A 23,322-nucleotide genomic window follows, 5' to 3' on the forward strand; every position below is an offset into this window, starting at 1 on the left:
ATCGAATGTGCTTTTTATTTTTGCACTTAACGTGAGTTTTTCTCTAAGGTGGAATATAGAAACTAATTTAGATATGGGCATACTAAAGTTTTTATGTACTGTATATAGAATCTGAAATTTCCTCTCCAATGGGGTGGCCAATTTCTACCTTCCTCCTCCCAGTACTGTTAAAGAATACCTATGTCCAGGGCACTGGGGTGACTCAGTTGGTTAAGCATCCGACTCTTGATTTTGGCTCAGGTCATGATCTCATGGTTTGTGAGATCGAGCCCTACGTTGGGCTCTGTGCTGACAGCGTGGAGCCTGCTTGGGATTTTCTCTCTCCCTCTCTAGCTCGCATGCTCTCTCTCTCAAAATAAATATTTATTTATTTAAAAACATTTTAAAAAAATACCTATTTCCGACGACTCACCAATACTTGGTATTGTCGAACTTTTAAGTTTTGAGGATGTATAGTTTTAAGGGATATGGCTGAGTGTTTCTGCCCTGGGTAAACACCTTGTACTTATACTTCTTTCTACAGAAGTTTCTGGAAAGGAGAATGTGTTGAGAACATCTCGCCACCATGGCCATTCTGGATTCCATACCTCCTTCACGTGAGTCGTTGACATCTGTCGCAGGGATGGGCTGTCCTCACGGACCTTCTGAGAAGAGGTCCGTGGACTGTGTTCGATACGGAGGTGGAGGGCAGGCAGCTGTGTGTTGCACTCCTGGCTGTGTTTCCCAAGCCTGGCTGGTCTTTGTAATCACCCAGGAAGCTTAAAGCAAAAACAGAACAAGCACCTACCAGAAACCCCCTTCGTATTCCCAGACATTGATTGGGACACACAGAATCAGTCTTAGAGATGGGTCAAAGGGATCTGAACTTTTAAAAGCTTCCCATGTGATTCTGGTGCAGCTGGTTTGTGACCTGCCACCTTGAGAGCTACTGGTATAAGTGATCGTGTAATGTTGGTGACAACATATTATATAAAATGCAGGAAACAGGGGAGCTTTGCAGTCAGGAATACCTGAGTTCAATTCCTTGGTCAGCCTGTGTCCAGGCTGGTGGCCTTGAACAGGTGCCTCACCTCCCTGAATATCTAGTGGTTGTCCCAGACAGCTGTGGTTGATGTGGGATATGAAGCGCTGATTTATATCCAGCCATCCAAATGAAAATAGGGTCAAAACAGAACAAACCATGCAGTTCTTGCCTGTTTCCATGGTATCCCTACTCCACACTGAGGCTCTGGTAAATGATCTCCCCTGTCACCCCACCATCTGTGAAATCTGAACCAGGATAAAAAAGCCCTCAGGTCTCCACGTAACAGATGTAGATTCAGATCTCCGAAAGTTGAGAGGTGAGCAGCCACGGCAGGCAGGCAGGCAGGAGCACGTGGGGGAGAGGACCCCACACAGACTCTGCAGCCTGGGGGTTAATCGACAAGATGTGGAGTCTGATAGGCCCAGGATCTAAGCTCTTATCGGCTTTGGGACTTGAGACCACGATTCTGCCATCTGCGAGATGGGCTGATAACGACTATACCGTAGTGTAGTTGTTGGGATCAAAGTTGATAATTCCAACCAATATTTATTCAATCCCATGCAATGGCAGGAGAAAAGGTAATTCGGAGAGTCACCTCAAACGCAAACATTGCAGATGGAAAAATAAATATAACAGCAACATCATGAAAGACTTCCTCCCTTCTGGATGGAGAGCAGCTCAGGGGTAGAAGCTGTGTTATTTGTCCATAAGCCCCGCTGAGAGGCACTTTGGTATTTATAATGGTGTGTGATCATGGGCTGTAGAATCAGACAGTCTGTGCTTAAATCCCTGCTCTGCCGCTTACTGGCTGTGTTATCGCAGGCAGCTTGCTTGGCCACTCTGTGCTCCAGTTTCCTCGTCTGTAAAATGAGGCTTGGGCCAGGATGTTCACCACTGGGTTGACGATGGGGACTTGACGATTCAGCCCTTAGCACCATATGGCCAAAATGTCCTACAACTCAACTCTATTGGCTGCCCCTCTTATTGCCATTTCTACCACAAAATGAGAGGCGAGTGAGGTTTGTGTGAGGTGTTTGCTTGTAGACAGGATGACAGAAGAAGACAATCAGATTACATCCTCGTTTTCCAGACCTGGGCATAGGCTCAAAGACATCAGGTGGCTCATCTAAGGTCACGAGAAGGAACTGATACAGTTCAACACTATGCTGGGATTTATGCTTCTGGACTTTTCGGCCAAAATGATCTTGCGTAGGAGAGAGTGCAGAGAAGATGTTAGGGGTGTTGTTGAGGACTCGGAGGATGGGATTCTGCGGTCTACACAGCAGCCTGCCCAACTCCCCAGCAGGCGCCAGGAACGGTCCATTACCCAACACCCCCCCCTCCGACTGATGAGGCCACAGGAGCCTAGATTCCCAAACTTTCACGACCCTGAGAGTCAGGCAAGCTTCTTCCCCAGGGTACTCATCCTTTGCCTTCAGGAAAAACACCCGAAACTGAATGAGACTGCTTTCCAGAGTCCCAGATGGCTTGAAGGAAAAAATAAATAAATAAAGGAAAATTTATAGAAGTCACAAGCGGCCCTTGGAATTCGGCCACACGGCAGGGAAGAACATAGCTGCCTTTTCTTCTCTTGGCAAAGGCAAAGGGAGAGAGGGAGAGCTGCGGCCTACTCAGGGTAGGACACCGGTAAAGGTGACTGACCAGCCGTTCCCTGACTTTGACAGTCACTGGACTCAGGTCTTGGTTTCCTGATATCTGGGGTCTGGAGAAAAGCTTGTTCGCCCCACCCCTTCCATTTTCTGAGTGATAGGAGCTGAAATCTCCAGAAAGGTCTGTTTTCCAAGGTCAGAGAGCCAGCCCTGGATGCCCTGGGGGAAAATGTCTTCGGAAAAATTGAAAATAAAGTAAACTCTTTGGGCATGTTTTGTTTGTAGACCTCAGAAAGGCCCCGAGCTGCCCATCTCTCCTTTCCTCTTAAGACTGTGTTATCCAGCCGTGATTTCTTGAGCTGCCAGAGATTTTAAATGTTTGACTCGGCCACCCAGTGCTGTCCATACTCCTGACCGTGGTGTGATGGCCCTGTGACTGTCTGTGCAGCACTGAGTATATGAGCTGGAGCTGGCCAATCAGAGCGGCCCCTCCAAGGGCCACCATAAGTGGCTCAGTGTGAGGAGGCGTCACCCAAGCAGAGCCAGAAGCACCCCAGCCTGGGCAACATATAGGGATGTTGAAAAATCGTTTTTTCTGCTGGGACTGATAAAACCAGGGGAATACGGACTCTCCTCTCCAAGCACTTGACTGCACCTTGTCTGAAGAGCGATGTTAAGTGGAGGAAGGATGGATGGGGCTTTTGAGGCCCTGCTTCCTGAATCTTCCGGTTTTGTGGCTATGCAGGTACCTTACCAGGCTAGGTGGATGACTGTCTTCTCCTTTTTGGGTAAACCTAGTTTGAGCTTAGTTTTTGTCATTTGCCATCGAAACGTGCCTGTCCCTTAGTCCTGGCTGATGAGGCTGGGCATGATTAGCTTTCCACCCATTATTGCGTTCTTATCCCCTCCCCCTTCCAGCGCCCTGAACGTGCCTCAGGCCTTTCCTTCATCCTGCCGCGTCTAGCTCGGCTTTCAGGGATCACTTGGCTATTATGTCCCTGAGACGTTTCCTCTGGCGGGGTCCCGCCAGTCTTTGCACAGCCGTCCTCTTGTCTCATGACAATGTAACTTCTCTGTTTCCTTTGCTTTATCCTGCACTAAAGCGCAAAATCCTTGATGATGGGGAGTGCGCCTGCTTTGTGGTCACACCGCCAGCACTCAGTGCGATGCTGACATCGGATAGGGGCACAGAGAGTGGATGGGGTGCTGAGCGGCGGAGGGCGCGTGCAGGGCGGAAGGAGGGCATGCAGGGCGGAGGGAGGGCGTGTGTGAGAAACAAGGCAGAGGAGGAACTCGGATTCAGCATCTGTTCCGCATCTGGAGTAATGGTACATACTCAGCAATGGTTGGTTTCTCTTCTTTCTCTCATTCGTGTCTGTCTTTATATTCACTTTATTCAACACCATAACATTGCATGGCAGGGATTCTCGTCTTTATTTTATAGACAAGAGCAGGAGACTCAAAGAAACTAAGTGTCTCGTCAGGTTGCCTAGCTGGTGCAGGGAAGATCTAGAATTTGAATTCATGTCTGTGAGGCTCCACAGTCTGTTTTTTTGTTTGTTTGTTTTGCTTTGCCTTAAAAAAAAAAAAAAACAATTGCATGGGGGGCACCTGTGTGGCTCAGTTGGTTAAGCATCCGACTTCGGCTCAGGTCATGAACTTGTGGTCCATGAGTTCGAGCCATGCTGACCGCTCAGAGCCTGGAGCCTGTTTCATAGTCTGTGTCTCCCTCTCTCTCTGCCCCTCCCCTGCTTGCACTCTTTCTTTCTCTCTCTCAAAAATAAATAAACATTAAAAAATAATTAACAAAACAATTCAGTGGAACAACGGATGAAGACCTGGCCTCTGTCCTCAAGGAGCTCCACGCTTGCTCGAAGACGCAAGCATGATAAGATGACGAGATAGCATAATGTGGGACCATGCACGGGACCCGAACCCACAAAGGTCGTACAGAGTGCTGTACAGAGATGCCCAGGTCGTACAGATGCCCAGGTGGAGGGCATTCCATCTCGGTCTTAGATGCGTTCTGTTGCCCCAGTGAGAACTATATTTTAGGTGATTATGAAGAATTGCCTAACAGAAAGACACCCCTAAAGCTGGAGTGGATGCGTGAGACAGGAAGAGTCCCCTGAAAGACTAGACTGCGCCTCACATTTGCTGGGGGTCCCTAGGAAGAGCTGAAGGGCCTGTCCCCCATGGAGACTGATGATCAATTAACTGTGGCTCACGTGAGGCGCTCCTTGGACCCCAGGCAGTGAGACTCAGGTCAAGGGCAGAGACGTGCACGGGCCTTCTCGGTGCTGACTCCATGGAGCCCAGACAGCCAGAGTGTGCATCGTGGAGGAGAAGGTGGGGCCAGCTGGGGAGGGGAGCTTGGTCTTGAGCTGGCTACTGGGGCTGGGCTCGTGGAAGAAGGTGGGGAGCCTTGGGGAGACATGTGGGCACTTTGGGGGCTGTGGCAGCCTTTTGCTGTGCCCTGCAGCTCTGTGCAAAGGAGTGCTCATTTGCTTCTAGCGGCATGGTGCATCAGCTCCTCTCAGCTCTCCTGGAGCTAATCTTCCATGGCTGGCTGTCTATTAGGGGTGCGCGCACGCGTGTGTGTGTGTGTGTGTGTGTGTGTGTGTGTGTGTGTGTGTATTGAGCAGCACGGTTGGCAGAGACCAGGAGAAATGGGGTGCCAGCAGAGTCTCCTGTGAAGAGAGGAGAGGGTACTTACTTAGACAAGATGAAGCCCGTCTGCTGGGTGAGGAACCACTTTTCGGAAATTCTGTAGCATCCGGGAGCCATCTAGCCTGGTGCAACGTGTCTTCTGTGTTTTCTCCTGCTTAGTCCCCCGTCACCCTTAGCCAGCATCGTCTTTATTTCACAGGTGAGGAGACTGAAGTTTGGGCTGAGGAAGGGACTCCGGGGGAGTAGTGAGAGAGAAGACGAGTGAGATCATAGAAGAACTTTAGGGCCAATTAACGGCTTTGCATTTCCTGCTCGGGGCGGGGGGGAAGAGCTGAGTGGCTCCGCATAGCTCTGGCTGCTGTGTGGTAATGACACGGAGAGGGGCAGAGCAGAGAGAGGGAGAACAAAGAGCTGTTTAGTGTTCCACACGAAGCCACAGCGTGGCTTGTTTGGGCCAGCTTGTTTGCAGGGAAGGGGTTTCTGATGCATTCTGCAGACAGACAGCTTGTGGCAGATCCTTCCCGACTGAAGGCCATTCTGGACTTATTCACTGGCTGATGTGGGTGCTGAGAGTGGGTCAGCCTTTGGTGGCCAGACACTCAGGTGTTGTGGGTCCACCCTGAGTCTCCTGTGCAGAGGACACGTGGCCTTCAGTCTCCCAGGAGATGCTTCTCTGCAGCGGAGCCTCTCAGCCTACAGAGGACCTAAACTTTCAAGGATGGAAAAATGGGCCACACACAAGTATCCTGTCTCTTCTCCAGCACCCTGCAGACCCCAAACCCTTTCTAGAGCAGGAAGAACAACCTCAGAAGAGGCCATGAGAGCTTGGGAGACCAGTGGGGGGAAATCAACATTGCCTGAGCTCCTGTTGGTCTCAGCACTCCTGTACGACTTCTGATTTAATCCTCACGGTCCCCATGAGACTCTGGCATGCTTAGCCTGATTTTGTGGGTCAGGAAGCTGATGCTTGGCGATTCTAAGGTCATGTGGCAGGGACATGGCAGAGCTAAGATCTGAATCGGAGTCTGGGTTCAAAGCACAAGCCGTTGTAACAACGTGCTGTCATATGCCAGAGCTAAGGGTTCTGAAGCGGTAATGTGTGTGGGTGCTACAGTGGGGGGCCTTGAGGATCCTCAGGGACATCACAGCCCCGACCAGGCCCCCTTTTCCCCTGAATGAGGCCCAGGTTTAGGTGACATTTACTGGTCAGAGCTGACACTGCTCAATACTAATGGACATTAATATGGACAGGGTGGTCTTGGAGATCTATATAGGGAGGGATGCCTAACGGAGGAAAGAAGGGGTGACCTCACCAGGAGCTTGCACACCTTCAGAACCTCTTGGCAACCACATTTGCTGATGCTTGAGATCCTCTCCAGGACAAGGGCAGCTTGGGTTTTCCCTGGCCTCTGAAAGAGTGAGAGAGGATGCTGAGAGCAGGGTGGTCTCAAGAGGAGGGAGGAGGGTTGGCCTGGGAGCAGGGTTCTGGCACACCTCCAATCAGACATGTGCCCCGTGCGGCTTGCGGCCCCTCTCCCTGGAATTCCAGGTAATAAGGTAGAGCTGATGTTAATGGTTTATGACACGAATTCATTTTGAGAACTATATGCTTCACCCATTGCTTTTATTTTTCAATTTGGATCTGTTGGGTATTAATAGCTTTGGGGCTGTGTTTTCCATTTTAATCTTGCTTTTTCTCATTTCCAAGTAGATTCCTTCTTTCAATTTACACAAACATTAAACCTCCATTTCCTGCAGCCCCACACCTCCCTGGCTCTCCTTCTCTCTGCTGACCTTGGAATGAAACTTTCCTTTAATGTGCGGGATAATTTCCTCATCCCAAACCTACCTTCCCATCCCCACTGACCACTGCTGCCTTTTGCGTTAGTCACACTTTGCTGCTGGTAGCTTCTCCTTGGCCATGATGATACTTTGCGTTATAAGAAAGAGAATTCAAACTGACAGAGCCTTGGGGCGCCTCAGTCAGTTAAGTGTCTGACTTCGGCTCAGGTCATGATTTCACGGTTCGTGAGTTCAAGCCCTGTGTTGGGCTCTGTGCTGATAGCTCAGAGCCTGGAGCCTTCGAATTCTGTGTCTGCTTCTCTCTCTGCCCCTCCCCCACTTGCGCTCTGTCTCTCTCAAAAAATAAATAAACATTAAAAAAACAAAACAAACAAACAAAAACAAACCAATAAGAGGCTTAGAATATACAGGTCTTTAATGTCTTACATAATAAAACGTCCAGAGGTGGACCGTCCCCGGCTGGTTGGTTTGGAGGCACTATGATCTCAATAAGGATACAACTTCTTTTCATTCTTTGTTCTGCACGTAGAATATAAATCATTTGCCTTCCAGCCTCATCCTTGTAAGAAACCTGGAGAGAGGTATCCTGCCTTCCTGCATCCTCAGGAAGGAAGGGGAGTTTTTTTCCTTGTCTATTCTTTTTTTAAGTTTATTTTTATTATTAATTTTAAGAGAGAGCATGCTTGAGTAGGGGAGGTTGAGAGAGAGAGAGAGAGAGAGAACCCCAAGCAGGTTCTGCACCGTCAGTGTGGAGCCTGCTGAGGGATTCGATCCCATGAACCATGAGATGATAACCTGAGCTGAAATCAAGAGTTTGACGCTCAACCAACGGAGCCACCCAGGCGTGCCTCCTTGTCTGTTTCTTACTGTGGGTGAAATATCTTCCTCAGAAGCTCCCGCATTGGTTACCACTGGACCACGTGCCTACACCAATCACGGACATGACCGTGATTGGTCCAGACAGATTATGGTTCATTTCCGAGGGCGGGGACTATCTTCCCAGAACACCTGGTGGGCTGATGCCTGGACACGCGCCAAGGGAAGGATGGCTGTTGTAACAGCCAAGGATGCTGCACACGACAGGTAACTTCCTGTCCGTGTACGTTTGCTCACGCTGTGTGCTCCTTTGACGCGTCTTCTGCTGCTGCTGCCCCTTGACCTCAAACGCAGGGAACACCTGGCTTCTTCCTCGTCACACTGAGATGCAGCACAGGCACCACGTTCTCTGGATGTCCCTGGTTCAGCGCTTGTCACCCACACTCCGTAGTGCCCCAGGCGACTGTCAAGCACTGTCTTTGCAATGCAATCCTTAAAATAGTCTGCCTGTCCCTCTGAACGGGGAGCCCTTTGTGGGTACATGCTGGGTCTTATTTACCTCTGTCATCTCACAACCTGGCGCACGGTGAGTGCTCAGTGAAATTGCTTAAGGGACAAACGGCCTTGAGGAATGGGACATTGAGAGATGTCCTCGGTCTGTTCCTGCCTCGGAAGAGGCCTCCCCTAGAGCACAGGAGCCTTACTTTGGTTCCGCAAACAAGTCACGCTCTCTCGTGCCCCAGTGTCTTAGACCTGTGCCTGCACATCCTCATCTGGGCTTCTGCTCACAATGTGCAACCATCTTTGGGGGAACCACTTCCCTTTTAAGAAGAATCATCTCCTCCACGACCAGGTCTTGTCTGGAAATCTCTCCCAAATTTGGATGCTCTTTTGTGGTCCTATTGCCCTTTGCATGTGCTTCCATCAACTAAGGAACACTTTAAGAGCCTTTCTGTGCTTTAGGTGATCAAAGAAATGGTAAACCACTTGTCTGTGGTTTGGGGGAGTAAATGGGTTAATGTTTTCATAACACTTAGAAGAGCACCATGCAAAACCGAGCACTGGACACATTCCACAGAGTCATGATTGCAGCACGCGCCCCTCAGCCCCTCTGTGTGCACCTGGTTACTGTTCCTTCTTCCCCAGTGTTGTAGGAGAACCTTGCAAATGAAGTCCGTGTCTTGCCCATCACCAGCTCTCCAGCTCCCAGCACAAGATGGGGAGCACGGCTGATGCTCAGATGATTTGCTGGGGACCGAGTGAGTGGATATGAAAGCTTTCCTCTTGGAGGAAGGCTTAAGCCACTCTCCATCTCCCTGGACAAAGTGACACCGAGGAGGCGGCAGGACTGTAGGCAGAGGGATGCAGACCAGGACAGGAGGCAGGTGACTGAAGACCCTTCCATCCTCTTCCCGCAAGGCACGAAAACCAGAGCCAGTGAATAGACATCTTGGAAAGATCATGTGTCTGCCTGGTTGGGGTGCATTACAGATCAGGGGATCTGGGTGCTAACCCTGATTTTGCCACACACTCTATGCATGGCCTTGGGTGAGCTCCTGAAACCAGACCCTTGCTTCTCAGACCACAAAATGCAGGCACATGAAATGAATGACAACCTTAGGTTCTTAGCATCTCACACACTTAAAAAATAAATACATGCAAGAATAAAACTGAGACATTCTGTGGTTCTAAGGACTTTAGATGCTTCCTTGAGACCCATGCATGTGGGAATACGGTCCGAAAAGGTTGTAATTAGGGCCAGGTGGGGAGGCCTGACCCTGGGCTGGCATCATGGCTAGACCTGAGAGAAGTGGGGAGCACAGGACTCTGGATCCAGGCAGGCTGGGTATCTAGCTCTTACTCTGTCACCTGAGAGCCATGAACCCTTCAGTGAGCGATTGCAACCCTCCAAGCTTCAGTGTTCTCATCTGTGAAATGGGGCTGTGGAACCTACCCCAGAAGGTAGTTATGGGAGACATGTGTGGACCTGGTTCTTGGCAGCTCCCTCCCTACTGGGAATCTTAATGGAGACGAGTGTCGAGTGCAGTTGTCAGGAGGTGAAATGTGAAAAATGCATACTGATCTACTAGGCACAGAGAGGTGAGGAAAAAGCCATGTCCGAGGCTAGGGGTGATGATGATTGACAATGGCTGTGTGACTGACTGTACATCACCTAGTCTCACTTGATTCTCAAAACAACCCTCTAAAGCAAGTGTTGTGATTTGTCCCCTTTTACACATTGGAGACCAAGGCTCAGAGAAGTCAAGTAACTTTCCCAAGGTCCCACAGCTAGCGTGTAGCTGAGCTGAGATTGGAATGCATGTAGATGTGTCCCAGAGCTCGTATGTTCTCCTGTCTTTGTAAGAGTCTGGGAAAGACCTGGCATACCAGGCCGACATCTTTGAACACTCAGCTGGTATGACGTGGTAGCCTTTGAAGGATAGCAGCGGTTGTTCAGGATGAGGGTTGAGTTCCAGACCCCTTGGCTGAGTGTAGGCAGGGCAGCCCAGCCCTCCCAGCTCCCTCTGTCCTCTGAGAAGCCTCACAATGCCCAGGTTGCCTGATGGCTGAGCCACAGCACTCATGAAGCTGGCTGGCAAATTGGAGACACCCTTAATTGGATGCTGAAAAACTCTGCCTTTTGTACAATGGCTCTAGCAGAAGAGTTATAGCTGTTTACTGTAACACACAGACAGTCCCATTAACAAGAATGATGGGAGGCTGTTCCGTGGCATTACTCTTAGCAAAAGACTTGACAAATATGCTTTGTAAATGAAGGCGCTCCAACAGAGAAAACATATAACACTCTCTCTCCCCACCCCCAACCCCCCTCCCTTTCCTAGGGACACTTTGCATGTTGAATCCTTTATACATTATTCAAGGCTCCGTATTCTGACGATGTTCATCAATAGCAGTGCCTATGGCAGGGAGAAGCGTGTATCAACTGACAAATGTAGACAAAGCAGGCTGCTTAACCCAAGAACAGTGGGTCAGAGAACAAACAAGGAAATTGATTGTGCCCGCCATATTTCTGCGGGAGCAGTAGAGTAAATGAACACCATACGTCACAGCTTATCACATACGGTAGGAGGCGATCGTGAATAGAGCAGCATGGCCTTCTTAAGGAATGCTGATGGGTCATTCACAGACAGCTTTCATTCTAGGCGGGGTTTGTCTTGTGTACAGAGGGTCTGAGGCGTCTTTAGGATGACGGCCATTGGAAACATGCCCTCCCATCTGTAGGCATTGGTGATGGTCTCTAGTGAGTGGTGGAGACGCCCAGTTGCCGTGCCCACTGGACCCACTGGACTCTCCTGGGTCCCCCTAGGCATATAGGTCATGAAATTCCTCAGAAGGATTGAAGGTCTGGGCTTTGGTATTTGTTAGCTCTTGGTCTGTCATTTATTATCTTGCGGACAAGTCAGTGAACAGAGGAGACTTCGATATCTTCCCCTTGGAAAGAAGGAAGCAACAGTACCTGCCTCACAGGAGTAGAATCAGGATAATTTGAGTAACCGGAGCCCTTGGAACAGAGTGTGGCATCCAATTCATGCACAGTAAGTGCTAGCTGGTAGGTGTCTTGTGAGGTAGTGAGCTTACCGTCGCTGGAGGTTTTAAGCAGAGGACAGACCACCTGCTGTTCTGGGGTGATTCTGGGATGATCCTGGGAGGTAGGAATGGAGTATTGGGAATGCTGGCTTTGGAGTCCTGGTTTTGCCAGTTAGCTGTTCACGGGGCCTTGTCAAGTCTCGTGAAGTCTGAGACTTACTTTCCTCTCCTGTCAAATGGAGAAATAGATAATGTCTACAAAGCACAGGATAGAGTGTGCTGCCCATAGATGACCACTGGAGACCAGAAGTGGGTTTGGGTAAGAGCCCACCATGCTGTCTTCAATTCTAAGAGCCCACTAGGCTGTGGAGTAGAATTACGTTGATTCTCTCAGGACAGAAGCGGAGACATGGGATGGGCCTCCCCTTCTTCCCAAGCCACAGGAAATGGAGAAGAGAGTGGTAAAAGAACAGTACCTGCTGTGCATTAAAGCAGGTTCAATAACCTCACTGAAAGCTCCCTACGACCCCGTCCGCCTCAACCAGTGGTTCTTAGCCCCATGTCGCCACATCGCCACTTGCCATCCACAGCGGGAGCCCTCCAACAGAGCGAGCTGGGGAGAGACCTGGGAGGGGAGGTTCTGAGTCCACAGCAGAAGTGACTGTGGAAGGCCACTGTCCCCCGTCCCCTGCCCCCACCTCCGCTCCTGCTGGAGAGGTATCCTGAAGTCCATCCGGTGGAATGATCCTTTCTTCCTTAGAAGCCTGCTTCAGAAAAGCCAATTTCAAGTGAGGCTGGACAAGCTCATTCTGCTCCCAGCCAGACGTCGATATGATAGTAAAATCTCCCAAGTTTCTGTGATGAAAATTGGCTCTTGTTTTTTCCAATGAGCTCACACCTAGAAAGAACCACAGCAGCTGAAGAAGGGGGTGCTGGGATTGGAGGCGAGGCCCAGGGCCTGTGCTGGGGTCTCGGGACAGACAGACGGTGGAGGCAGAGGAAGGCTGACAGCCAAGAAAGCCCAGTAGATTATTTCAGCCTTGCTCTCCTGAATCTCCAGAAGGGAAGGGTTATGTCCATGGCTACATGGGCCACCATCATACCTGCTCTGTTCCATTCCCACATGGCAGGCAATCGAGAAGAAATCCTTAATGTAAACTCCTTATCTCATGCATTCCTGCCATTGCCCACAGGAGGAAAGTGTGATTAACACCCCTTTCAGCACCAAGGATGCTCTGAAACTCCCAAGTTCACATAGCCAACGAGCGGTAGATCTAGGACAAAGACATGTCCCGCTGCCCCAACGCTTAGAACCTTTGCTCTTGTTTTTCCTTTCTTTCTGTCGGGAGCAGAACCATCCATTGGAAATGCAGTGCCATCCATGAATGGATGCCCTGTGGGAAATTTTAAATTTTTTGGTAGCCACGTTAAAAAATAAAAAGAAATAGGAAATTAACTTTCTTTAATCCCCATTGCCCCAAATATTATCATCATAACATCTGATCAATATTGTAAAAAGGATTAATTACGTATTTTACCTCTTTCTCTTGTACTAGGTCTTTGAAGTCTGGTGTGGACTCTATGCTGATGGCAAGCTCTCTTCGGACTGGCCATAGTTCAAGCGCTCGGTGGCTACCCGTGCGGACAGTGCAGGTCGGGAGGGTGAGCTCTCAGCTCACACGTCACCCCCACAAGTCACTTCCCTGAACCCTCTAATCAGAATGGCATCCCACCTCCATCCTTTGACTTCTATCCCAGCATCCTTTTTAGCTGTCTGCACAGTGTGTATCGCCCCCTGCTGGTCTTGCTTTTGTTATATGTTTATTTTTGTTTTGTTTCATTATTTAAAAAAATTTTTAAATGTTTATTCATTTTTTTGAAAGAGAGAGCAAGAGAGCGATCACATGTACAAGTCGGGGAGGGGCAGAGCGAGGGAGACACAGAATCCGAAGCAGGCTCCAGTCCGAGCTGTCAACACAGAGCCCGACCCGGGGCTTAAACTCATGAACCGCGAGATCATGACCTGAGCCAAAGTCGTACCCCTAGCTGACTCAGCCACCCAGGCTCCCCTGTTTATTTTTATTTTTATTGTCTGTCTCCCCCAGCAGAATGTAAGTCCCCAGAGGCATTTACTCCTGTGCCCCAGACATGGAGAACAGTGCATGGGACCCAGGAAGTGCTCAGAAAACATAACTATGTGTTGAACAGGTGAGTGAACAGACATCTCAGTGAAGAGATGTCTGAGTCCAAGGCTAATGATAAGGGCTATGTTGGGGCTCACGGCACCGAGTACCTCTTTTGCCCCCACTGCCCCACCTCCAACCCAGGCAGCATCTCCCCTTTCCAGTATTTGTAAACTGGAGGTGCCCTCTTTCAGCCACCTTCCTCTGTATTCCAGCATATTCCAGAAGAGGATGGCCTGTTGTCTATTCTAAGTTCTTCCCATGCAGGTACTTGCAGAAAAAGAAAGATCCAGGGACTGTGTGTATCGATTCCTCATCTATGCTAATTTGCCCATTCTTATGTAATTTGTAAGGTGGCAAAGCCCTGACATACTCTCACAGTCTGGCTGTTTATCAGCTGCTCCCTGCGCTAGCCATTGAATAATTTTGGGCCGCCTGTAAGCAGCAATCTACCAGATTCATTACATCTGACGCATACAGCTATTCGCCATACAGATGAACCCGGTACAGCATCCTCGGATGCGGGACCCTGTGCTTTGGGGTTCCTGGAGTCCGTCTTTGCCCCTCAGTCCATGATGACAGGAAGGATAAACTTCCTCAGGGGAATGACGACCTTTGCTACCCACAGCTTGAGTGGGAGACCTGGCCTGTTGTGATTGCAAAGAGCCTGGTGTGGTGACTAGATATATAAGGTGAACATCTCTCTGGGCTTCCTTCTCGCCTAGGAACCTGTACCAGATGTGCCTGTCCCTGACATTGGACCCTGAGCTCTTTGGGGGATGGAAACATACTCTGCTCATCTCTGTAACCCCAGCTTCTAGACTACAGCCTGACACGTGGTCTGTGTGTTGAAAGAATAAAGGAACCAGGTGAGTCCACACACCATTCATTCATGCATTTATTCAAAGCTCTTGATGAAACATCTGCCGTGCACTGAATCCTGTTCTGGTATCTGAGACAAGTCCCCTTCCCTCTTGGAGTTTACCTGCTCGCAGAGAGTTGAATGAATTTTGTGGATTTTTCCCTCTTTTTCAGAAGCTTATTTTGTCCCTGTTATTATTGACACTGCTGTAACTATTTGTTTAGCATAGTGGTAAGAACATGGGCTCGTTAGTCTGATAGTGCTGGGGTCAGGTCCTTGCTCTGTCACTTACCTCCGGTCCATTTCTCCATCTGTAGAGGAGGGATAATGACAGTCCTCACATCAAAGGGTGGTTGGGGGCAACTGAGCGCACTGCTTACAAATTGCAGAGTGTGGTTCCTGGCCCAGGCATCATAAACATGTTTCTGACCCTAGGTGAGGCCGTGTTTGGTAGGAAAGATGGCCAAAGAGTGAGTTTGGGGCTAGGCCAAAGGAACCACAGATGGGCCCAGGTGGGAGATTTCTGGAGGCCACAATTGCTACGTGTGTCTTAGATGATGGTGGGAAGGGGCCAAGGAGGTACCATGACAACAGCTGCACAATCTCTGGTGTTAAGCAATTAACACTTGGACACTACAAAGAGGCAAAGTTGCCAAGAAACAGGACAGCAGGCCTCAGTGACCAAAAGGAGCCACAGGAAGAGACTTGTGGCCACAGTCCCAGAGACAGCCCTTCGTCATTGATGTCTGATGGGGGAAGAAGGAGGGGTGAGGCAGCCCCGACCATGGCTCAGACGTCTCTCCAGAGCACGATTTCTGGATTTCTGGAGTCCTGGTGGGGCTAGGAGGGCTGCCCCAGGATGACAGGGAGAGAGCAGAGGTCTCTGAATGACAATGCAATGTGCACAGAGTGTTCTGGAGCCTTCTGGACTCTTCAGAGCTTGCACTGTGGAGTCAGATTACCCCAGATGAATTCCTGGCTCTGTCACCTATGGCTGGATGACTTTGGCAAGTCCCTTGCCCTCTAGCAGCCTCAGTTTTCCTATCTGTAGAATGGGGGTAACATTAATAGCCATCTCATGGTGGTTTGTGGGGGGCTATAATGGGAGAATTTGCGTAAAGCAATCAGGATGGTGCATAGGACATAACAATCCCATAGTAAGTCCTCTGTAGAGGTCTCTTTCCTCCAACATCTCAGCCCCTACGGTTAGTGTTCCTTACTTTTCTGGGTCCTCACTGTATCCTGAGGCCCTCCCTTGGATTCAGGCCAGTGCATCTCTCATTACTGTGATCCCCAGAGTGTCTGCAGAGATGTGCAAGTACAAGGTGGAAAAATCTGTATCTTATTCACAGGATACCTGCTTACAGGATAACCTGGCCATGCTTCTGGGCTATAAGTTCCCCCTGTCTCCTCAGATAGATGTGTGTGTGTATGTGTGTGTGTTCGGTGTGGGGCTGCTGGTGAAGGAGAGGAAAGAAAAATCAGGGGAAAATCAGTCTTGCAAAATAAATAAGGGCAATTCTCTATTTTTACATACTGTTTATTATTTAGTGTCACACAGTTGTTAACAGCTTTAGCCAAATTAGAACCGCAAGTGATGTCTGTGTGGGTATTTTTTAAGCAAATTATTTTGAGACATCCCACAATCATATTTTAGAAAAAGAAAAACATGTATTAGTGAAAGGTTCTCAGGAAGGAAATCAAATGAAAGGAATAGACTGATGATTTTTTTTAATTAAGAGAAAACAGAAAGGAAATTAAAAAAAAAAAAGTAACCCTGGCACCTTAAAATAAAATGGGATGATAAACTCTTTGCTGGCAAAGTTGCAATTTCTCTGTTGGATTTTGGATCTGGCTTTTATTATTAAGGCTGGTGCTGAAAGCTGGCATTTTGACAGGAACACGGAACGTTTGTCACTATCTGGGAAAGAGATAGATGTTGAATGACATTTTGGAAGAAATGTATACATTTTGGGTCTAAGTGCTCTCTCTCCTTACCAGGAAAATTCCACTAGCAAATAACTGATTGGTTATCTTGAGTTCCCAATTCCCGTGGCTATTTAAATGAAAACAGAATTAAAAGGCTTCGCGTGCTCTCTCTCTCTCTCTCTCTCTCTCTCTCTCTCTCTCTCTCTCTAACCTTTGGGGGAAAATGGAAAGATCTCTCCGTGGGCAGCATCCTTGCCAGATAAGGGCATCATCCTGGTTAGAAAAACCCCACTGGAGCATATTCTTTGTCTCCAGAGGTGAAGTAATTGGGGAAACATAGAATACATGTCTCGAGGAGTAGCTGAAGTCCACGATTAGGGAAAAGATTGTTTCTGTCTCCAAGTCCCACTTATTAATGCAAATAACGCAGGGGAGGAACTTGGCAGAGATGAGAAACGATGTCGGGAATGTCACCCAGGAGACTAGGGTTTCTCTAACTCTGCTACTTACCAGCAGTGTGACACTGGGCAAGTCGTTTTCCATTCTTGGCTTCTTCTTTATTTTTTATTTTATTTTATTAAAAAAAATTTTTTTTTAACGTTTATTTATTTTTGAGACAGAGAGAGACAGAGCATGAACGGGGGAGGGTCAGAGAGAGAGGGAGACACAGAATCGGAAGCAGGCTCCAGGCTCTGAGCTGTCAGCACAGAGCCCGACGCGGGGCTCGAACTCACGGACCGTGAGATCATGACCTGAGCTGAAGTCGGACGCTTAACCGACCAAGCCACCCAGACGCCCCTTGGCTTCTTCTTTAAACATAGATGTAGTGGAGGGGCTTCTGGGTGGCTTGGTCTGTTGAGCGTCCGATTTTGGCTGGGGTAGTGGTCTCACAGTTTGTGGGTTTGAGCCCTGCATCAGGCTCCGCACTGATGGTGCGGAACTACTTGGGATATTCTCTCTCTCTCTCTCTCTCTCTCTCTCTCTCCCTCCCTCCCTCCCTCCCTCCCTCCCTCCCTCCCTCTCTCTTTTTCTCTGCCCCTCCCCCACTTGCACACTCTCTCTCAAGATAAGCAAACTTCAGAAAAATAGGTACAGTGGGATAGATGCTCCCTCCCTCACTGTGAGGATCAAGTGTGATGAAATGTGGGGCAAAATCTAGACTGCTATACAAGTCCATGCTGTTGGATTAGGAAGCTGAGTTTGTGACCCTGAATGGGCAGGAGACAAACAATAGGATGATGAAGACCGGCCCGCAGGAGCAGGTCGACGGCACCCATTCCCTGGCAAGTGGAGGGTGGCTGTATGCCTGTTACACTAAGTTGGGTCCAGCGTTCATTCTGTTCCTACCATTTTACCCTACAGATAACAGAGGCATTCCTTGCAAAGATTGCTGAGAAGTTGTAAGAGGGCATGGACCCGCCATATGTGAGAAGTCACGGTTTCTGCTTAGGGAAGTCAGAGTCCAAGCTCGTGGCTGCCTGATTTCAGCGGCTGTTCTGCACGGTGGCCGCGCTTGACTTCGTGCACGTGCTTTCTCTGTTCCTGCGCTGGGTTACTTTCCCTTTAGCCACGGTCTTCCGTAGCTGTGAGGTAGACCAGTAGTAACCAAGCCCAAAGCTATTGAACCTTGGGGAGGTCATCCTCACAAAGACAGGAGTCTGGGGGAAAATATCAAGTGATGACCCCAGCTCCTCTCAAAGGATAGAGCTTTGGCTCAGGAGTCCGTGAATCACAGAAACTCCCTCTCTTCAACATGCCTTGGAGATTTAGCTGACTGAGTTAGCTAAACTAACTGAGCTGAGTTAGCTTAACTGACTGAGCCACCCAGGTGCCCCAAAACGTTGAGGCTTAAGAAACATCCTTATCTTGGGGCGCCTGGGTGGCTCAGTCGGCTAAGCGTCTGACCGTCTCAGGTCATGATCTTGCAGTCTGTGAGTTCAAGCCCCATGTCGGGCTCTGTGCTGATAGCTCAGAGCCTGGAGCCTGCTTCGGATTCTGTGTCTCCCTCTCTCTCTGCCCCTACCCTGCTCGCGCACTGTCTCTCCCTCTGTCTCAAAAATAAATAAACATAAAAAAAAATCCTTATGTTTTTGTTTTCCAGGGAAATGCCTTATCACAAAGTACCGCCCTCCCTCTTACATATTCCAACATAAGACCCACCTCCGCTTTCCTCAGTGACCCAGATATGAGGGTCTCTATACCTTTTCATGATTCCCCCAAGGCTTGTGAAATGCCTTCCAACCCTCCCGACAAATGACTTCCAAACCCACCTCAAACACTCTTCCTTTCCACTGAGACATCCTTATTACTGAATTATCTTCCTATTGTAGTAGTCTGCATGAAATCTTCTTGTTAATTGTCTGGTGCATTTTGTATTTGACAGCCCCAAGGTGAATAATTTTTGCAGACCAGAGTTTCCATCAAGGCCCTAAAAAACTTGAAGCAAGAAGGTGATGGGGAATCAGCAGGAAGTTCCTAAAAAAAATTGAGCTGGAGGTAGATTAAGCAAGGAACACAGGGAGAATTTGTATGCAGCTGGTGGGCATTCAACCCTTCCTGCTTACAGGAAAAAAAACCACAGCCTTGGCAAAAGGAAGAGAAAGGATGTGGGGTGATAAAAGATGCCCTTGTTGGCCCATAAGTTTTCTCTACTTTAATATCATCACAAGTCCTATGATAGATGTCATTCTGGGGGCCCTGACACCAACATGAACACAGACAAGGGCTGGGACGGAGCTTCAGGCTGGGAAGTGTGAAATTGCTCCAAAATGGTTGACTTCTGGAACAATGCCCTTGGATGCTGGTATTTCTTGAGATTTTATTCTGAAAGCTGGAGATGTCTGGGAGTTTTGCCTCTCACCCCAACGGCAGCTGCCAAGGACTGATGGGCAAGTACAAAAGTCTGGTGGCTTTGCATCAAGGCCTGGAGATAATTTTCAGCCCAGAGATGGCTGTGGGTTCAGGGTGCATTTGGAGCTTCACCTGTAACTGCCCTTGGTTACCTGCTTTCTCTTCCCTGTGCTAACGTCTCCACTTCCTTATTGGTTGCTCCTGGACCCCTTCCTTGAGGAATTACTTGCACTTGAATCCTTGGTTCACAGTCTGCCTCCTAGTGATCAGACCTAAGACATTCTTTTGACCCACTCTGATGAAGGAAGGAAAGAAGGAGAAGAGGGAGGAAGGGAAGGAGGGAGGAAGGGAAGAGGGGAGGCCAGCTCTGTCATTACCAGCTATTGATTCTTGCATATTATTTCCCTGCTTTAGTCTAGCCTTCTCAGGAAAGACTATCACTGACTCAGGGTTGGTGCAATAGTTAAGTAAGGTAATGCTTTTGAGTGGACCAAAGATGGCCAGATCAGCTCTTTCAAGCACATCATGGCTTTTCAAGAGGAGTACATAAGAAAACTTGTGTTCTTTAGTGTAAGATCCCAGAATTACCCCTTTTGTTCCAACGAGAAGTGTTTACTTACCTCTTCCTCCTTCCTCACCCATTGGCTATGAGTCTAGGTAGTATGAACCGAAGTAGACAGGAATCTTACCGTCTTAGTTCAGTAGATTTCAAATTCTCAGGGGCACAAAAATCACCTGGGATCTTTGTTAAAAATATAGATTTCCAGATTCCCCCAAGAGATTCTGGTTCAGTGGATATGGAATGGTTCCAGAAGTCTCAGTTTTTATAAGCTCTGTGAGCCTAAGGCTGACATTCCACAGACCTTGTTTTTAGAGGCCTTGCCCCAAGTGCCAACTCTTCCCTGGTACTGTTCTCATGGTCTTTGCCCCTCCACAATGTATATGTGCACATTATAGTCCCTGCCATTAGTTTCCAGCCCAGGCTGGACTCTCCATGCCATTGCCCAGACCCCAGCTGCTTACCTGAGCTCTCAAATGCCTCTTGGTCTACCTTGCCCCATTGGGTTGACACTTTGCTCCGCACATCGATGAATTCATTCATGGATGTCAATGAGCCCTTGTCCATTTAGTGCAGAATGAATAGGCCGAGGTTGCTGAGAAACTCAGATGGCACCGATGATCAATCACAGCGTGCTGTGGGTCCACCTGGCCCTGGAAGGTGACACATCCATTACAGCCGATTAAGACCAAGAATGACAAGAAGCCAAGGCCCTTCCTCCTCCATGGTGCTTGTGACAACGCCAGAGCTCAGCCTCTGACTTTGACCATGAACACTGTCACCTCTGGTCATCACGTTTGTATTTGCCATCACTTATGCCTCAATCAATGCCTTGGCTCATTATGTTCGGTTCTAACTGCAGCATGATCAGTAGTGCCTCCTGGGCCCTGTCCAAGAGCTTCCTTTCAGGCACTCCACACCTTGAGTTCCTGAAGTTTCCAAAACACAGCTCCATTCCCATCTACACCATCTTGTTGGATGGAGGATGGGCCTGGGAGGAAATTGCATTTATTCCTCATAAAACTTTCCGGTTTTCCTGTTACCTCTTGAGAGATTGGAATCTAGTCTGGCAGTTAGCAGACTTTTCTGCAGAGGGTGAGACTGTAAATATTTTTGCCTCATGGACCAGATGATTTTGGGGCAGTTCCTCATCTCTGCCTTTGTAGCACGAAAGCAGCCACAGAATGGGTGGCTCAGTCGGTTAAGCATCTGACTCTTGTTTTCAGCTCAGGTCATGTTCTCACAGTCATGGGTCTGAGTCCCATGTTGGGCTCTGTGCTGACAGTGTGAGCCTACTTTGGATTCTCTCTCTTCCTCTCTCTCTGCCCCTCCCCTGCTTGAGCTCTCTCTCTCTCAAAATAAATAAATAAACTTAAGAAAAAAAAAAGAAAGCAGCCACAGAAGATGGGCAAACACAAGTGGGTATGGCTGTGTTCTAATAAAACTTTATTTGTAAAAATGGTGGTAGACTGGGTTTGGTCCATGGGCGGTGGTTGGTAATAACTGATCTAGCTTGTGTTTCTCCATCTTTATTCATTTAACAAATATTTTGGGGCATCCACATGTGCCAGGCACTGTCCTGGGCACTGGGGATACAGCAGTGGGGCAAGACAGATACTATTCCTCCTCTCAGGGCGGCTATAGTTTAAAAGCAGGGAACAGATAACAAATAACTAACAATACAATTAAATGCTTATCTGCTATTGTTGCAAGTTCTCTGAGGGAGAGTGTAAGCTGTCATGGGACTGAGTAAGGGGAGGTGTGGGGTTCAGGGAGGTGAAGGTGGGGGGGGAGGAGGGTGGAGTGGGCCACCAAGCAGGAGTAGTGGGGAAGGTCCAGAGGCAAAAGGAGCGTGGACATCGAGAGACTTCAAGGTAACTGTCACCCAGAGAAGGATGGAGAGAAGCATTAGAGCCAGAATTTGTTTTTTTTTTAGCTACGAATTTCATATGTCCCCCCTCCCCAGAAGCCAGGAGACACCTCCAAAATCTTTTTAAAAAGCAGGGAGGTGACATGAGTAGATTTAGATTTCAGGACAATTTACCTGGCCAGTTTGCAGAACAGACAGGGGGACAAAGTCAGGGATGTGATGAAATGTCCACACTGAGGTCACCATATTGGGGCAAGCCTGCCCATACCCCACCTGTGATCATTCTGTTCTTGCAAAACAACGTTTCATCTGTACAGGGCTCAGGGGTCCGCTGGGGGAGCCTGGGAGCTGGGCTGTGGTCACAACGTGAGTGCAGAGCCTGTTAATAACAAGGGATGTAGACTTCTAGAAGCCAGACTTCCATAGCCCTTCCCTCTTGCCACAGTGAGGCTCTGCATTTCAAGGCCACCTGGACCTTCTGAAGCTTTGCTTATAGCCAATTCAAGTAATGGTCATTTTGCTGATATCTTTTGAAGATGCTGTAATGTTGTAATGTATTCTAAGACATTTAATACCTCTGCTTGGAACGCACTGATATGTAGATCATTAAACAGAGCAGACCTTCTCAGGAAAAAGAGTACTAATTGCACTTTTCAAATGCCATTTTCATGTGCTATTTGGCAGGGGTTCCACTGTCACGGTATTTATATTTCTATTAACCACAAGGGCTGGGACGAAGTCATCCCATCTCCCCCGGCAGTGGTGTGGCTATTTAGGCATTACAGAGAGACGTGAAGCCAGCCCCTGAGACGGCCCCCAGTGATGGCATCTCCTGCAATGACACGCTGGTGGAGCGCGCTCTCACTTTGTACTACGGTTGATCTTTGTGGCCAGTGGCACTCGGTGGAGGTGATGATGCGTCACTTCAACATTAATTTCTAAAAGATGTCGCAGCTTTCATCATGGTAATGCTCTCTGTCTCAGATCCCTCACTCGGAGAGAAACTGGCTTCTGGCTTGCAAGCAGCTTCCTGAAGAGACCCATGTGGCAAGGAACTGGAGCCCCTTTCCAGCAGGTGAGTGAGCTTGACATGGACACCAGCCTCAGTCAGGCCTTCGGATGAGTGTCGCCCCTGTCCACGGGTTAGGGGCAACCCCATGTGACATCTCAACTAGAGGCAGCCAGGTAAGCTACACCAAGCTTCTTGACCCTCAGAAACAATGAGATAATATGTGTTTACTGTCTATACATACACCACATCCTCTTTATCCATTCATCAGTCAAATATTACTCCGTGGAATGTTATAGAGTATTACCAGTCACCGAAAAGAATGACATCTTGCCATTTGCCATCATGTGGATGGAGCTAGAATGTATTATGCTAAGCAAAATAAGTCAACCAGAGAAAGAAAAATACCATATGACTTCACTCCTATGTGGAATTTAAGACACAAAGCAGAGGAACATATGGGATGGGGTGGGGGGCAAAGAAGAAGGGGAAAGAAACCACAAGGGACTCTTAATGAGGGCTGATGGAAGGAGGTGGGTGGGAGATGTGTTCAGTGGGTGATGGGTACTAAGGAGGGCACTTGTTGTG

The 23,322-nt window shown here is 48.7% G+C and overlaps 1 long non-coding RNA gene across 1 annotated transcript; it reads left to right on the forward strand.

Annotated features, from left to right (window-relative positions):
- Positions 1-520: 520 nt before the first annotated feature.
- Positions 521-22,795, forward strand: LOC122210171. Its single transcript, XR_006197951.1, has 5 exons — positions 521-596; positions 13,029-13,125; positions 13,581-13,680; positions 14,381-14,524; positions 22,710-22,795. It is a non-coding gene; the product is annotated as an uncharacterized LOC122210171 (long non-coding RNA).
- Positions 22,796-23,322: the final 527 nt, after the last annotated feature.

Source organism: Panthera leo, chromosome E3, assembly GCF_018350215.1.
Source record: "Panthera leo isolate Ple1 chromosome E3, P.leo_Ple1_pat1.1, whole genome shotgun sequence".
Classification (NCBI taxonomy): Eukaryota; Metazoa; Chordata; class Mammalia; order Carnivora; family Felidae; genus Panthera; species Panthera leo.